The sequence below is a fragment of the Quercus lobata genome, chromosome 11, assembly GCF_001633185.2.
Source record: "Quercus lobata isolate SW786 chromosome 11, ValleyOak3.0 Primary Assembly, whole genome shotgun sequence".
In the NCBI taxonomy this organism is placed as follows: domain Eukaryota; kingdom Viridiplantae; phylum Streptophyta; class Magnoliopsida; order Fagales; family Fagaceae; genus Quercus; species Quercus lobata.
Genome location: NC_044914.1, coordinates 42,383,557 through 42,400,827, shown reverse-complemented (window position 1 = coordinate 42,400,827; position 17,271 = coordinate 42,383,557).

Here is a 17,271-nt window from a genome sequence, read left to right as displayed (position 1 = left end):
TGTTTGCCAAGTGTCAATAATAATTTACAAATTTGAATAAAATAAATGTATTTCTTTAATATGGTATTTATGTTCATGTTTTAAATTTTATTTATGAGCACTAATTCTTAATTTGTTATTTGCCTCTTAATTTTCCTAACCATTACCTTCCAATGGCTATTCAAGTGGGAGATTTAAAAACAAAGGATTAGCTTTTATTTTTCCTCTTCTCCTATGGTGTTGGTGTCGCGTTGGATTTGAATCATTTGATGAGTCATGGTTAACCAAGCATATTTAGCATCTGCCACATTAAAGAGCATTCCCATCAGCTCTCTTAAAAAAAAAGTCATTTTGACACACCAAAAATCAACTTTATCATTTTAGCACATTATTTTACAACATACCATTTATCAGATGTTCTATACTTCAATTCTATACATTAATATAATATTTACTATACATTAAAATAATATATTGCCTCCTCCCTATCCCTATCCCTATCTTCATCATCATCACCAACAGCCACCACCGGCACAAACACCGACGGCCACCACCGGCAACAACGCCGACGGCCACCATCGGCAACAACACCGACGGTCACCAACGCCACCTAAAAAAAAAAAAAAAAAAAAAAAAAAAAAAAAAAAAACACAACTAGAGAGACCAAATCGGCACAAACCCACATCCCAACCCCACCACCGGCATAAACCCACATCCATCACCGGCACAAACCCACACCACCACCGGCACAAACCCACATCCACCAACGCCACCTCAAAAAAAAAAAAAAAAAAACACAACCAGAGAGACCAAACCAAACAAACCCACATCCTTCACCAGCACAAACCCACATCCACCAAATCAAACAAACCCACATCCCAAATCCACCGAATCAATTATAAAATTCAACAAACCGCATCCCGTCCACCAAATCAAACAAACCCACATCCCAAACCGCCTCCGTCGCCGTCGCTGATGGAAGTTTTCACTTCCGGCCACAGTGTCCTTCACACTGGAGTTCCTCTTCATCGCAAAGTGGGTCGTGATCAGTGGCGAGCCAGGCGGTCTCTGTCTCTCGGTGTGGCAAGATCGGCGTGGCGAGATCGGCGATGGCGAGATCGGCGATGGCGAGATCGGCTTGGTGAGATCGGCGATGGCGAGAGGGCGAGGCGAGAGGGCCAGAACAGAGAGAGTGAGAGATGTAGACGGAGAGACATGCCAAAACAGAGAGAGCGAGAGATGTAGACAGAGAGACATGAGAGACATTTGATAGGAGGAGAGAGAAAAAATGAATTAAATAAGCCAAACAGTGTTTAGCATTTATCTCCGTATCGTCTCATATTTGAGACAGTATTGTAGCCATGTCTCAAATTTTTTGAGATTTGGAAGAGCTGATGAGGGATGGTTTTTGGTGTTTGGTGTGCCAAATGCCAAATATTTGGCATTTGACACACCTGATGAGAGTGCTCTAATTGTCTTTAGCAGTTATGTTTATACTCATAATAATTACCAAACACCAAAGACATCTATTTCTATTCAATTTCCCTACTTGACAAGATATGCTGGTTTATCTTCCTAGAAATGCTTCATATTTTTTTATAAGTTAAAAAACGTCTCCATGTTATGTATATATATATTTGTCTTCTCTTTGGTTATTGGAAAGGATCATGGCAAAGTGAAAGAAAGATACTTTAATTAGTCTTTGAGCGGTTCAATAGCTATTACTTTAAAACTGTACGTTGTTGTACTCCTCTTTAAGACTAAGTACAATTGATTCCATGTAATGACTTATTTGCAGGCATGGCTAAGATTACAAAATTTTTTCTTGAACCTTAGCCCATATGGATTTGTACTTGCTTCGAAATTAATTCAAATCAATGCCAAATATGTTTATACATATTTTAATTAGTCCTAGACTACATATTTGTATTTGTCTTCTCTTTGGTTCTTGAACCTTAGCCCATATGGTTATACATACATACATACATAAATATATATATAACACTAATTTGATGGAGTGTGAGAGTGTTCAGGATCAAGGCTGGCTCAATAGGTGATGCAATTGCCTAAGGCCCCAAATAAAAGAAAGCCCCCACTTGTAAAAAAAAATTATATATATAATATATTTATTTATATAATTTAATTAAAAAAATTTTAAGTACTTTTATTAGTCAATAAAATGCATTAAAAAGACCCCATTGTATCCTAAAATGCAGAAGATTAAAAAGGGAAAAAAACAAAAATAGTCAAACATCAGCTAACAAAATTAAATTTTAGAAGACAAATTTATTAACTCATTATTGAAATATGTTAATGTAGGGGCAAGGGCCCAAGATCGTATATTGGGCCTTGGGTTTTATCCAGGGATATAAATTGGTCCGAGGAGAAACAAATAATTATTAGATATTCCTAGACAAGGTCTCGTAAGCAGAGAGCAAATGAAAGGTTATCCGAGGAGTACATCCTCCTCGGACCTAATATATACAGTTCAAAACCTATAATCCAGCAATTAAAGTGACCTTCTAGGAAGCTTCAATGACATGGATGTGCTTCATAGGCATATGGGGAGGAAGAAAACCCAAAAATATCTAAGGGAAGGCAATACCACCGCATTAAATGCACTGTAGCCACTTTTCTGACTGTATTTATGTGGAGAAGATCTCTGAATAGTGCTACCTTGGCAACCGCAACTCATTGAGAGCTAAAGAGGGTGTCTGATGGGACAAGTACTCAAGTAGAGGTTCGGATGATCAACAAGTGGAGGGTGAAGATGATTCAAAAGAGGATATATAAGGTGAAAGACTCCTCACGAAAGGGGGATCGGAAAGAGAAAGAGAAAAAGGACTATAACAATCTAAACCATCCCAGTATCCAGGAGGGATCATCATACACCGGTCTGGCCTCCTTGGATTGAAAGTACGGCGATATCAGCATCCTTTATTTGTGTCTAATTGTCATGTAATTCAAGGCTAGCCATTGTCCAAACTCATTCTGACCTATTTCTTTGAGTCATTTACTACAAATTCATTGTGTTGGGCTCATTGAGTTGGGCTCATTGAGTTAAGAACCCATACGTTTTGGGCTTGGGCCACAAATCGTGACCCTACAATTAAAATCAAAATTGATACTAGAAAAATTCATTAATAATACAACGTAATTGTCTTGAAATATGCTAAAATAGAGATTATAAATTTCAAAAATAAAAGAAAAAACTCTCATCTCTCTATCTCTCTGCCTCTCCATCTATATTCTTACCCTTTTAGTTTCAAATAAAAAAAAATATATTCTTACCTTTTTTTTCTTCATCTTGATTCTTGATATTTTTCTATAAACTCAATCTAGCTTGAAACCTTTCTTTGTTGATTCCCTTCAATTCACAATAAATTCAAAATTGAAAAGAGGTAGCGTGGGCCGTGGGCATACTAGAGGTAATCTTCTCCCTATCTCTATCTTTTTGAAAATTAAGATGAGGAATCTGTTATTTATTCAATTTAATATATATATATATATATATATATATATATATATATATATATATATATTTAGTCTATTTCACTGCTTGATTGATTAATAGGAGTCATAGGACATCAAGTTTTTTGCACATAGCCATAGGACAGGCTGGACATCTGCACAGTTGCACACTGCACAACAACACAGGATGCACAATTTTGCACTGCACAGCAGCACACTGCACAGTTGCATAGGTTGCATAGGCTGCATAGCCCACAGTCATAGGACAACACATTTTCTTACTTTATCAATTATTATAAATTATCATACCAATTAACAATTTGATATGTATCATATCAACTCATTTGTATTATAGTGACACTAATTTATTGAACCATGTAATAAATTAATTTTTATTTGTGCAAGTTCAGACTTTAAAGTGGTAACGGCTTTAGAAAAATTGCAATAACCAGGTTCTATTATTCTATACTTTAAATTTTATTTTTAATTAAATTATCATTTTTAATTATAAATTGTGTTTTATTTATCAATAAATATTTTCTCATAATAAATGTCTACTAGAAAATAGTTTTACTTTCAAAACTAATAGTTTTCAAAGAAGTTATGCAAATAGATGAAAATACTCCAATTAATGTACTTAATTATTTAAAAAGACTAGGTTCTTTTCCAAATGCATATATTGCTTATAGAATATTACTAACAATACCTGGGACGGTTGTATCTATAGAAATACGTTTTTCAAAATTAAAATTAATAAAATCTTATTTAAGGTCTACTATATCATAAGAAAGATTAAGTGGATTAGCTATATTATCAATTGAAAATGAAATGTTAGAGGAACTTAAATACCAAAACTTAATTAGTAATTTTGCATCTCAAAAAGCAAGAAAAATAGATTTTAAATAAAAAAAATTCAATATATATTATTTGATTAATATTTAAATATAAAAAAAAAAAATCCCACTTAAAATTTTCGCCTAAAGCTCCCAAAGTTGTTGATCCGGCCCTATTCAGCATAAGTTGATTTGTATTATGTTGCATGCACTATTAACTTCATTTGGTAAACATTAGAAATTGTGAAGATAAGAGTTAAAAGGTTAAAAGGAATATTTTAAGATTAAAGGAAAATTTTACATAAGAGTAAAAGGTTATAATTCAGATACAAAAAAGAAAGAAGGTCTAGACTCTAGACTAACATAAAACTTTAAAATTAGTGTTGAACTCGTCATAAGATAAAAAATATAGAAATGAAAATAAAAAATAGAAAACTAGGAGGTTTCATTTCTTTTAAAACTGGAATAGACAAAAAAATCTTAAGTTTTTTGTTGTGTACTTTATATATATATATATATATATATTTTGATGAGAGTTCTAATTGTCTATTTGTTGAAGATCTTCAACAAGAGACTACTTTTAAGTTTAAGAAAAAAATTATTATTGTAGGATAGTCTAGAGCTAATTCATGATAAATATCTTCCTAATTATGACTAGGGTTATATATACATCGACAAGTTTCCACTTGATTGACTATTGTCATGACTCATTTGTTGTGCAGGCCAACATGGATATTGCTTCTTTGGGGATAAATGGTAGGTGCAAAAGTAATGTATCTTTATTTGTCATATACATTTTTCTAAGCTATATATAGGATCTTAACATTAAAAAAGAATAATTATAGTATTGTTTGAAGATTTTATTTTCATTGTTATGATGGTTAGAATTTATTTAAATGACATTTTGAAATGAATTTGATCAAGCTCTTTATTTTTGTTTTCAACCTTTATTTTCACTTGGATTTACTAATTTTCATTCACTTTTAGCATGTGTGTACCTCTAAGCAAAGCGAAAATATATAACTTTTGTTAAATTATTTCCCACAAGTTAATCACTAGTTTTACCTAAAAATTAAAAGAAAAATACCAACATTGGAAAGCCTAGCTCTTTTTGACTATAGCGTATCAGGGGGCCTTGGAGGCTAATATGTGGCTAAAGAGTTTGGTATTTTAAATCACGACTGACTATAAAGTCAACTAAAACCCTAATCTCTTTTGGACTACAGCATATCAGGGGCCTTGGAGGCTAATATGTGGCTAAAGAGTTTGGTATTTTAAATCACGGCTAACTGTAAAGTCAACCAAAACCCTAATATCTTTTGGACTATAGCTTATTAGGAGCCTTGGAGGCTAATATGTGGCTAAAGAGTTTGGTATTTTAAATCACGACTGACTATAAAGTCTAGCTCTTTTGGACTATAGCGTATCAGGGGACCTTGGAGGCTAATGTGTGGCTAAAGAATTTGGTATTTTAAATCACGACTGAATGTAAAGTCAACCAAAACCCTAATCTCGTTTGGATCACGTCCACGTTTGGATGTTTTGCGTTTTAGCCCTTTTTTTTTTTGATCAGCGCCTAGTGCACTGTTCATGAGACATGAACAGTGCATCAAGGCATATAAACAATATTTTTTAGTGTAAACAGTAACCGGGAATTATTTTTTTTATCGTTTTCAGTTGTCAGCAAAATAAGCGGTATCTAAACGCATCCTAATTGTGATATATAAATATATTTTTACCAATAAATAAACAAAAAAGAGTTGGTAGAAATTGGTGCTGGATATATAGCCTGAATTGACTCTTAAATTAAATTGACATGTAAATCAATATATATATATATATATACACATATATTTTTTGGGTAGGAATATGTTAATTAATATCAATTTCTTAAAAGTAACCCATTTTCCTACTTTTTATTTTTATTTTTTATTATGAACTTTTTCCTACTTGTTGGAAACCTTTTTTTTTTTTTTGGCCGTTTACTTGTTGGAAACCTTGGCTTAGGTGAAAGGAAATATGAAATATGAAATATGGAAAAGTGCATAAATTTCCATCAACTTTGATTAAAATATTTCACTATATATCGCTACCAGAACTCAACAAAATATCTAACATATCAGGCAAATATGAATTTGCCCAAGAAATAGTTAATAGGTCTACAACCAAGTTTCCTCATCAGTACACATCTCCTCTCTCTTTAAAAGAGGCCTACCCTATATTCACTCCAAGTGCAGCTATAGACTAATTGGCTAACTTCCAATAGTACCAAAAAAAAAAACATGAAATTAGAGTTTTCATTAGAAAAGCAAACAAAATACCAATTTCCAGGGCCAAGAGGCATACTCTGTCAAGAGCAAAAGCAACCAATCTCATTTTATAGCCACAGGCTTTAAGTTTCATGGACTTGAATTTCTCATCCATCATCAGAAGGCATGTGAGGGCTTTACCATTTAGGCCCCACAATATCAATTCTTTCTTTTGGGAAGTGGAGCCAGAAGATCTCAATGATCTGATCTTGAGTTGAAGCCCATCTTTATAATTTTTGTTAAATCTTTGACTACTGTCTGCATGCTTCCTTTTGTTGGGGAGCAAATGCAAAGTGCAAAAAAGAAAGAGGATTATTCAGCAAAAAAAGAAGAAGAAAGAGGATCAATCATAAAAAAGAATTTTATGATGGATATTTCCATTTATGGAATTCATCAATTCCCCAGTAAAACACTGCCCACCTAGCTTGGAAGACCAATCCATGAGACTTCCTCACTAAAGTCCATTACTCTCTTTCTCGTCAAGTCTGCACACCTAAATAAAAACATTTTCGACTCTCAAAAAAAAAAAAAAATTCAAATAAAGTCTTTTTTGGATAATACAATTTCAAAAAGCTAATCCAAAGATACTTTTTTTTTTTTTAATTTTTTTTTTATAATTTTTGTTTTGACAAGTTGTGGTTATTTTGAAAACTAGATAAATTGTGATATTAATATTATAGAAGCTATTTGGTAATGTTATTTAAACAACACAACACTTTTCACAATTTTTTCATTTATGCATATTTTCACAATATTTAAATAAGAGAGATGTTATGTTCACAACATTTTTACAACATTTTCACAACAAATCACAGATGGTTAGTTGTTATTGGTTCAAATTTGAATCTAACACTAAGATTACTTTTTGGGAAATTATTGTATACTCCCGGAGTACCATAAATACGTACTCTCTCCTCTCACATGAATAATAGGTCCCACTAATTAAATTTATAGTGGGACCCACCATTCATGTGAGAGGAGGGAGTACGCATTTATGGTACTCCGGGAGTACCTAATAATTTTCCTTACTTTTTTACCCTAACAATAACAATCAGTAACAATCTACCACTTAGGATTTGTTTTAAAAATGTTGTGAAAATGTTGTGGACATATCATTTCTTTTTAAACAATATTAGTAAAAATCTCTTAACAATGCTAATTTTATTAGTAACAACTATAACGTATCATTAGTATTTAATGTGAAAATGTTTTATACCTAAACTTGTTTTGAGGAAAACATGGAATTTTTTTTTTTAAGAAACAGGAAAAACATGGAATTAATTGTATATAAGAAAAGCTTTGTGAGAAAGGCTATGATTGGATTAGATATATTAGTATTTTTCTTTTTTTGAGATATATCAGTAATCAGTCATTAAAGCAATAACACTGTCCAAACGAGTACCGAAAGGCCAAGGACAATGTACTGTAATCTAAAGATCAGGATTCTCTGTTCTACAAGGTTTTTAAAGCCAAGTTCTTCCCAACCTGCTCAATCATGGATAAAGGGGTCAAGACCAAGGGATCTTATGCATGGCAGAGTATACTTAAGGCCCGCCAAGTAGTGGACATGGGATCTTATTGGAGGATTGGAGATGGCCGTAGTGTACTAATCAGAGGGGATAAGTGGCTGCCAGGTTTACATCACAGCAAAGTTCTCTCGCCCCAAAATCACTTCCCTATGAATACGAAGGTTTGTGCTTTGATGAATGAAAATGGTACTAGTTGGGATGCTGACCGAGTTAGGGGAGAATTTCTACCTTTTGAGGCTAATGAAATCCTTAGCATACCGCTAAGCTCAAGAAGGCCGGTTGACCGCAGAATATGGAAGGAGACTAAAAATGGGGTGTACTCCACGAAGTCAGCCTATAGGTTACTGGCCAAGACAGCAAACAGCAACCAGCCAGGCACTTCGAATCCGACGGTGTTGAATAGCTTCTGGAACAACATTTGGAAGCTTAATATTCCAAACAAGGTGAAGCATTTCCTATGGAGAGCATGTTCCGAATCATTACCAACGAAAAGGAACTTAGTGCAGAGGAGAATTCTTACTAATGCAACCTGTGACCTTTGCCGGGACCAACCGGAAGATGCCATTCACGCACTGTGGGATTGCTATGGGGTCAAAGAAATTTGGTGGAAGGAAGAGGTTTGTAAACCATTTCTAATGGAGCGATTTGTGAATTTTCAGGATCTTTTCTTGGGAATACTTAAGGCTCACGACCCTCATCTAGCGGAAAGATTTGCTTCCATTTCCTGGAGTATCTGGTATAAAAGAAATGCAGTCAGAACTGGCTCTCCCTCTCTACCCTATTCAATGATCCATACCGAGGCCTTGGAACGTCTACAGGAATTCAGAAGGGTCCAAGAAACACCCACGGCTCCTAGCCAAGTTGCTGAACCAATCCGTTGGTACCCCCCCTCTAATCCTTGGTGTAAAGCTAATTTTGATGGGGCTGTCTTTCAAGAACTAGGAGAAGCAGGTTTGGGGGTGGTTGTAAGGGATCATGAAGGTACTGTGGTTGGAGCTATGTCTGAAAGAATTGCTCTACCTCCTACTGTAGAAGAAGTTGAAGCTATGGCGGCTAGAAGGGCAATTTCTTTTGCAAAAGAACTTGGTCTCCCAAAAGTAATCTTTGAAGGGGATGCAGCAAGAATTATAGACTTCCTCAACTCAGAGGAGGACTGCTTGGCACCTTGTGGTCATATCATAGAGGAATCTAGACACTTGAGAGCAAGCTTCAGTGCCTATGCATTTAGCCATGTAAAACGTTTGGGCAATAGGGTAGCTGATAAGTTAGCTAAGCTGGCTAGAGAGTCCCTCTCACCATGTTGTTGGTTAAGTGGCATCCATAGTGATGCTATCAATCTTGTTCTATCTGACAAAAGTGGTGGATGATATTTATTTTAATGAAATTATTTCTTTCTCAAAAAAAAAAAAAAAAAAATCTAAAGATTGATAGGCATCTTGCATATTGATATTATTAGAAACATATTACAGGAAGATAAAAAAAATAAATAAATAAACGAAATTAGAAAAGAAGCCGTTTGAAGAATAATGCATTCTTAATTAACTAATAGTTGGTATCTTCTGGGTTTCTTCTTTTATTTAGTGGAATATGGTTGGACTTGGATTTAATGTTTTAGTATATTATATAATAAGAAATTAAATTTAATAAGGACATGGTGTAAACCCTTTGGTTTACACCAGCCAATAAAAACATGCCACATCAGATTTTTACTTAAACTAATTGCAAAATCAATACATCCTAATACACCTAATATCATCTCAACAAACAAACAAACAAAAACTCAATTTCACTTATTCCCTCAACTCCTGCGTCTCCAGTCACAATCCTCACCGGACTTCTATTTGCTGCCGCAATACCTCACTGGACCTCCGTGTAAACCAGAAAAGATATTGCAAGTTTAATACCAGAAATACACTTTCAAGGTCTTCATGTCACAAAAATCTTTCAGTCAGGCATTTTGACAAACACCTTGTAAGCACTTTCAAAGTCTTCACGTCATATAAGTTTTCATTATTTCCTATAACAATTTTTACTTCGACATGGCTTCTGATGCTTTCATTATTAATGTGAATCCCCATTTAATTCCTTCTTTCATTAATAATAGGCAAGTCTGCATAGCTACGAACATAGAACTCTTATAAATATCTAGACATTTTTCAAGTCAAAATTTGTAGATGCAGCATTGGCCATTATTAATTCGTCCTTACCCCGCAAAACCCATATATGTCCTTATTTCAAAATAGCAATACCCAAACTGTGAAGATATCAAAATATAGCAAAACCCATCAATATTGAGACCAAGAACAAATCACCTAGGTCCGGCGAGGTAGCGTAGCGGTGGACAGAGGTTCGATGAGGTAGGGCAGTGAAAAACGGAAGTCCGGTGAGGTAGTACGGTGGCAAATGGAGGTCTGGCGAGAATTGCAGCTGAAGCCGCAAGAGCTTAGGAGGAGGGAGTGAATTTTTAGGGAAAACATGAAATAGGTTTTTTTTTTTTTTTTTAGATGATATTAAGTGTGTTAGGATGTATTGATTTTACAATGAGTTTAAGTAAAAATCTAATGTGGAATATCCTTATTGGCTGGTTTACACCAAAGGGTTTACACCCCGTCCTTATTAAATTTAATCTCATATAATAATGACACAACACACATTTTAAGATAATCACATTTCAATTCTTATATTTTTAATCTAAGAAAATGGCAAAATGCTAATGAGTGCTCTTAAAGCACTGGTTAATAATCCATTTTAGGGAAGTTTTGATACCACTTTTATGGGAAATGAAAAAAACTGTCAAAATATTAATGACTTTTTCTTTTTCATTTCCCATAAAAACTTTCTTTAAATGAATTATTTACCAGTGTCTTAAAGACACTTGTTAACATTTCTCTTGACCTAAAGGATTTGAGCACCAAAGTCTTACCTTACTGAAACAGACTCAGAAGATACAAGATCAACAAAATATCTGATATTGCATATCACAAAGAATGAGTTTGCCCAAGAAATAGTTAATAGCTCTGCAGGTGCAAGCCATAGGTCTGCAACCAACAAGTTTCCTCAGTACGCATATCATTCTCTCTCTTTAAGTGAACTACTCTATAGTCACTCCAAAGTGCAGCTATAGACTAATAATACCAAGTTCCCACGGCATGTACTCTGTCAAAGCAAAAGCAACCAATCTCATTTTATAGCCACAAGTTTCATGGATTCAAACTTTAAACCATCGAATAAAGAAATGTTGAATCCAAATATATACAGAAAAGGCCATGTGTCCCTTTTTTTTTTTTTTTTTTTTTTTTTGTCTTGGCTTGGCCCTAAAAATGGCTCATGAACTCAAAATTCCCATCCATTCTCAGAAGGATGTGAAGGCTTTACTATTTGGGCCCCACAATATCAATTCTTCCTTTTGGAATTTGGAGTCAGAAGATTTTTCTTTTTGGTGGTAGAAAATTAGGCTTACCAAGTTCAAACACATGTTTTCAATTTTTAAGTAACATTACACGTATTTTCACACACTTTTTCATACACATGTATTTTGAAAAAAACTAAAAATTGTTATTTAAATATACTTACTGAACGGACCCCAATGATCTTGAGTTGAAGTCCATCTTTTTAATAATTTTTGTTCATTGTCTGCATGCTTCCTTTTGTTGGTGACTATTTTTGGTTTGGATTTGGTTGGAATTGGGCGAAGAGAGCATGTGGTTGGGAACCCTGAGGAGGAGGAGATGAGAGAGAGGAAAAAAGGGGCTTGAACAGTAAAGTCTGATTTCAGTCTAGCACGAAGGAGAGAGAAAGTGTTTTAGGTGAGAGAAACGTAGAGATATCAGACTATCATCAGTAATGTTACTTTTCAAGTTTAAGCTAGAATTGGTCATGTGCAATGCACATGACCAACACATATAGAAACTTTATACCAGTATAAAAATATCACTTCACCTATCAGAGTTATCTGTCTATGCCTATCTTCTCAACCTAGTAATCTCTCTTAGTCCAAACTCCAAAAACATTTGAGAAGACTAAACCCACAAACACAAACCCATACAAATGAGAGAGAAGGAAGAGAGACCCATTCAAACAAGAGAAAAACGGCCGCGGTTTGAAAACATCAAAGGAGGTGAGCTCCAGAAAGACTGTCTTCATCCAACATTGTCTCTCTGGTTTACTTCATATCGTCCGTGATTTTTTTCCACCATTTCTAAAATCCATAGACATAGTCATTAAGAACATGATTATTCACGAAATATAAGTCTGTGACAAAATTTTTCAAGGCGTGAATAAAGTTAAACTTATGCTTCTTGTTGTAAAGAGCAGGATTGAAATATTGAAACATGAAGTACTGAAAACATACTACTTGTTTCAGAATTTCAATCTTGCCCTCTACAACAACAACCATAAGTTTAACATCATTCTAACTTTAAAAGATTTTGCCGATCAAAACCCAGACTTATACTTCCTGAATAATCGTGGACTTAATAACTCGATCTATGAATTTCAAAAGTGGTAGGAAAAAATTGTGGATGAGAGAGAAAACCAAGGAAACAATGTTAGTTGGAGTGTATTACTTAGAGGATAACCAAGCCTATGAAGGTCTATTCTGAGTTTTATCTGCAACCTACAAGAACACTTTTTATATGGTATAAAAAAAAAAAAAAAAAACGATAGGATTGAGGATGAAGCAAATAGAGTGGAGAACTCAAGGAGGAAAGAAATCAATGAGAGTTCTTGTTCATGAAAGGGTTGCAGTTTCAAGGATGGTTATAATATGTTTACATTTTTTTTTCTTTGCTGAAAGAATATGTTTACATTTACTATTTGTTTTTTGTGCAGTTATATAGTACTTGATTCACTACTTAAACTTGTGGGAGTGTAATTATATAGCCCCAATAATGAAAGAATTGAACTTCTTAGCTTATTTAAAATCATTATGGATAATCAAGTGATGTAAGGCTCTGTTGAAATGAATTTGAAGGGGATTTTAAAAAATTATATATTTATGACAAGTACTATTTTAGCATTTACATTTTGAAGTCATTGTATTGTTCGTGTGGATAAGCTCTCATCATGTTAATCTTAAAGCATGTGATGTGTTGTATAGTTTTCTGTCCCATGATAATAGATTAATAGCATCAAGTTTTGAATTTTGAGCTAAAATGCATTCTTGATTCTTGAAGTTTGCCTCAAGCGCTTGTCCCAGGTTTGCCTAGTGTGCTCCCAGTTCGAGTCCGGGTATCTTTATTTTGAAAAAACTCTTTAGGCCAACGATTTAACCCTCTAGGGTCCACCCGTTGCGGACAATGATTAGTCTTTAATTAAGTTTTGAGTACATATGGTTAGAAACAAAAAAAAAAAAAAAAAAAAAAAAAAAAAGCCTCAAACGACATTGGCCTGTCAAATTTCAATAGTTGTTGCATGCTTTTTAAGGTACTTTTTATGATCCATTAACAAAGCATACGACACATTTGTGAACTCTAAGTTATTCTCTATAATGGGATAAATGAAGTCATTCTTGTAACTGCTTAAAACCTGCATAAGAAACATGATTTAATATTGTTGACGTCTATTTTTTGACAAAAAGGCCTAATGGCAGAAGAAATTCAACAATATGAAAAAGATTTCAACAATATGAAAAAGATGAAGAAAGAAAACAGTAAAATAAAGACAGGAATAATGGTCAATGAGCCCACAAAATAATAAGTGGTCTGAGAAGAAGCAAACGGGCCAAGGGAATTGTAATAGAGGAATTGTAAGAGATAGAAAGAAAGTAAAAATGGGCTGGGAAGCCCAAAGAAAGGAATTAGTAAATAAGGTTAGTTTGAAGGTTAATAAACCCAAAGGTAAAGACGAGGTAATTGGGCTAGGAAAGTTTAAAAAATTTTAGCAAAAGCGAATGAAAGAGGTAGGAAAGGATGAAATGGACTGAGGATTCCCAAAGAATGAAAGTCAAGGAAGCCCAAGGTATTGAATGGGTTGGCCCAGCAGAAATACTAGCAATAAAGATCAAAAGAATAAATAATATAAGGAATTGACATGGCAGACTCTTCAGCCTATAAGCCTAGAGGACAAAAAGATGAGTGATATTGTAGAAGGAGCAATGCAGTGGCGTGGCAGGAGTATCAGTCAGCCCACGGATGCAGGATAAAAAGAAACATGGGCCAAGTCAAAGAAGGGAAAACCCATACCCAAGCAATGCCTAGCCCAAAGAAGAAATGGGATGTAGAGAATGAAAACTCAAAAACTCATTCACGCCGCAAGAGTTAAATAAACACTAGAATGTGTAGTAGAATCAGACGAACCTAGAGGCAATGGCAAACGCATGAGAGCCAGAAAAGCAATGGACTCGTATGGAAGTGGAGCATGCACACAAGACTCAGGCACCACCTACTTGTACCTAGCCAATACAGTGGAGGTGGGTCACGAGTCAGAGATATGAGAGGGTGTGGTCTGACGATGGGGAGAAGGGGGAGTCTATTTTGGGATTTCCACTCAAACTCTTTTGGGGGAAATGTCCTACTAGAATGACATTTTATCCAAAAGTGGTAAATATCAGTTGGAATCACTAGATGCATGCTAAGCCATATAGGTTCTTTTTTCCAAAGTAAGTAACTTCTATGGTAGGAGCCTCCCTCTGAGGTTACCCACATTGGAAATTGGTTCCCTTTTTAAACTTGAATCTGCTAAAGAGCAAAGCCCATTCTTTTAGTAGACTAATCTTCTCTCCTCTTGTCTTATTAATGACTAACTTGACATCTTGCTATTAATCTTCCTTTGTTGTAATCTCATTGTAGTTGTTCGCGTATTATTGTTATTATTAGTAGAAGATGCTTTAGTTAAAATGTTTTAGCTGTCCTACTGCATTACATTTCCTACTATAACATCTATAACAATCTTTCCTATCGTGAGTACGTGATACACTCAAGACTCCTACCAAGACGCGTTAACACAAAAAGGGCCCAACTTGCGCACAAGTTAGCCTAAGGTGTGTTTCAGTTAGGCTAGTCCCGACTCTCCTACCCCAGAATCATAGGGTTGTGGTACAGCAAGAGCAATCCAGCCCAAAATGCAAAAAGGCCCACCACAAACATTAATGGAAGTTTTGAAGCATTTAGCATGATACTCGTCTTGCTACAGGCATGTGTAATGCTGGTAACTAGCTATGTTGAAAGTTGGTTCACTAAGGTAGTAATTACATTGACATGTTAAGAAAGAATGTATAATGCATCATTTCTTTGATGAGGCAAGCCTATGAATACCTTCTGAAGGGTACGAGCCTCACGCTCTAGGCTAAGCCCAATGTCCATGTTCTTCTATTTTAAGGGTTCAAGTGAGTGACTATTTTCACCATTCCCTTACTGTTTAAGATTTTGGGACAACTGGAAATTATAAAAAAGATAGAAGTAATCCAGCGAAAACCTCCCATTCTTCTTTTGATCAAGGAAAATCATATAATCATTTTAACTTGATGAAACCAACTGAATACTTTAGGCCCCGTTTGGTAGAGCATTTTAAATATATATTTTTAGTTTTTAAATAACATTACACACATTTTCACATACTTTTTTATCCATACGTATTTCAAAAAAATACAAATAATATTATTCAAACTCTTCTACCAAACGAGCCTTTAATATTTAGAGAATACCTAACCTTTGGAATTAGCAACATGGGGCCCCACAAGACATACAGGGAATTATTCTAACATAAGCATATTAAGATTGCGTAATGACAGAACATCCGTAATGTAGAAAAACAAAAAGTGGAGCCCTATCACTTAAAATCAGTAATAATTAAATAGACTTAAAAGGAGGTCACATGTCAATTCTATAAAAATGGGGAACAAGATCCTCTTCATGCTAATGGATTTTAGTCGGTCTCTCGGATGTATGACACCTCAATAACTTGTTAGTGACATTTCCACATATGAATTTTGTAGATAAATCAAAGGGGAACATGATCCTCTTAATTTCATAGAGAAAATAGCAGTCCTCAGAAAAAAATATTGGTTATTTGTGGAATGATCGGCCCCTGATGGTATTAAGGCTTCTAGTACATGTCAAAGGATCAGGGTAAAGGACTCGGGATTGGTCTAGGTTCTGAAACGTTTAGCAGGCCTTAGGCTTTTGGTTTTTCAAAGACTTTGCTTAATAACATGTAGAGGTCATAGTAGTGTCTTGGGTTTTTTTTTTTTTTTCTTTTTTCTTTTTTTTGGGTGAGATGGTTAACTAGAATTGTGGTTGGCAGGCAATAATGGATAACTCAGGGGTTATAGAACCTGCACTTCTAGGCCAGGCCTTATGGGCCTAGTAACTTCTTCATTCTTGATTTTTCATTGTTGTTCACTCTCAACTTGGGTACTGAGACTATCAAAGCCTTGTAATTTGGAATATAGTTAGCAAACTTCTGCTTATGATATATAGGCAGCAAATTCTTGATTACAGTCTGCATTAGTTCTTCATTGTGCCTTCCCCATCGTTAGCTGCATTTGGTCTAATCATTCTATCAATTTCTTCTTGGTCTCAAACAACGAATACTTGTTCTTGGTAGGTCTCATTGAAGCCTGGCCTATTAGCTCCTTACCTTTAATATTACCAAAAAAAAGAAAAAGAAAAAAAAGAGCTTACATGTCACGTAGCTGCATTTGGATTTGAACCATATATAGTATTGTATTTTCAATGGTTTTTAGTAGTTTTTTCAATGGTTTCAACCGTTGAAAATTTCCAAATTTCTTGTAAAATATAACACTTAGAAAATCCTTGAGCTCTCCTATTGCGTCACTTAGGCCTAGATATTGAGCCATTGATTTATATCTTATGTGGATTGGCTTAAGGAAGAGGAACATTTTTGGTTGGAATTTGGTGTACGTGCTGGATTGGGATATATCTCTTGAAATAGGCTTTAATTTGTCATTTTAATTTGGGTATAAACTATGAGTTGGGCTCAAGAGAGGAGTTGGAGCTGCGATTTGAGTTTTGAGTTTCCCCTAGGAATCTCCAAGCTTATCCCGGCCATCCATGTATCCAAGGTATCACCAAACCCGTGCCACACGTGTAATGGAAATACTGCGAGACTACTCCCTGTCAGAGCAAAGGCATGCATGACCATAAGGATTCAATGTTGTGCATGAGCAGCATAATGCAAACAAGAATGCAA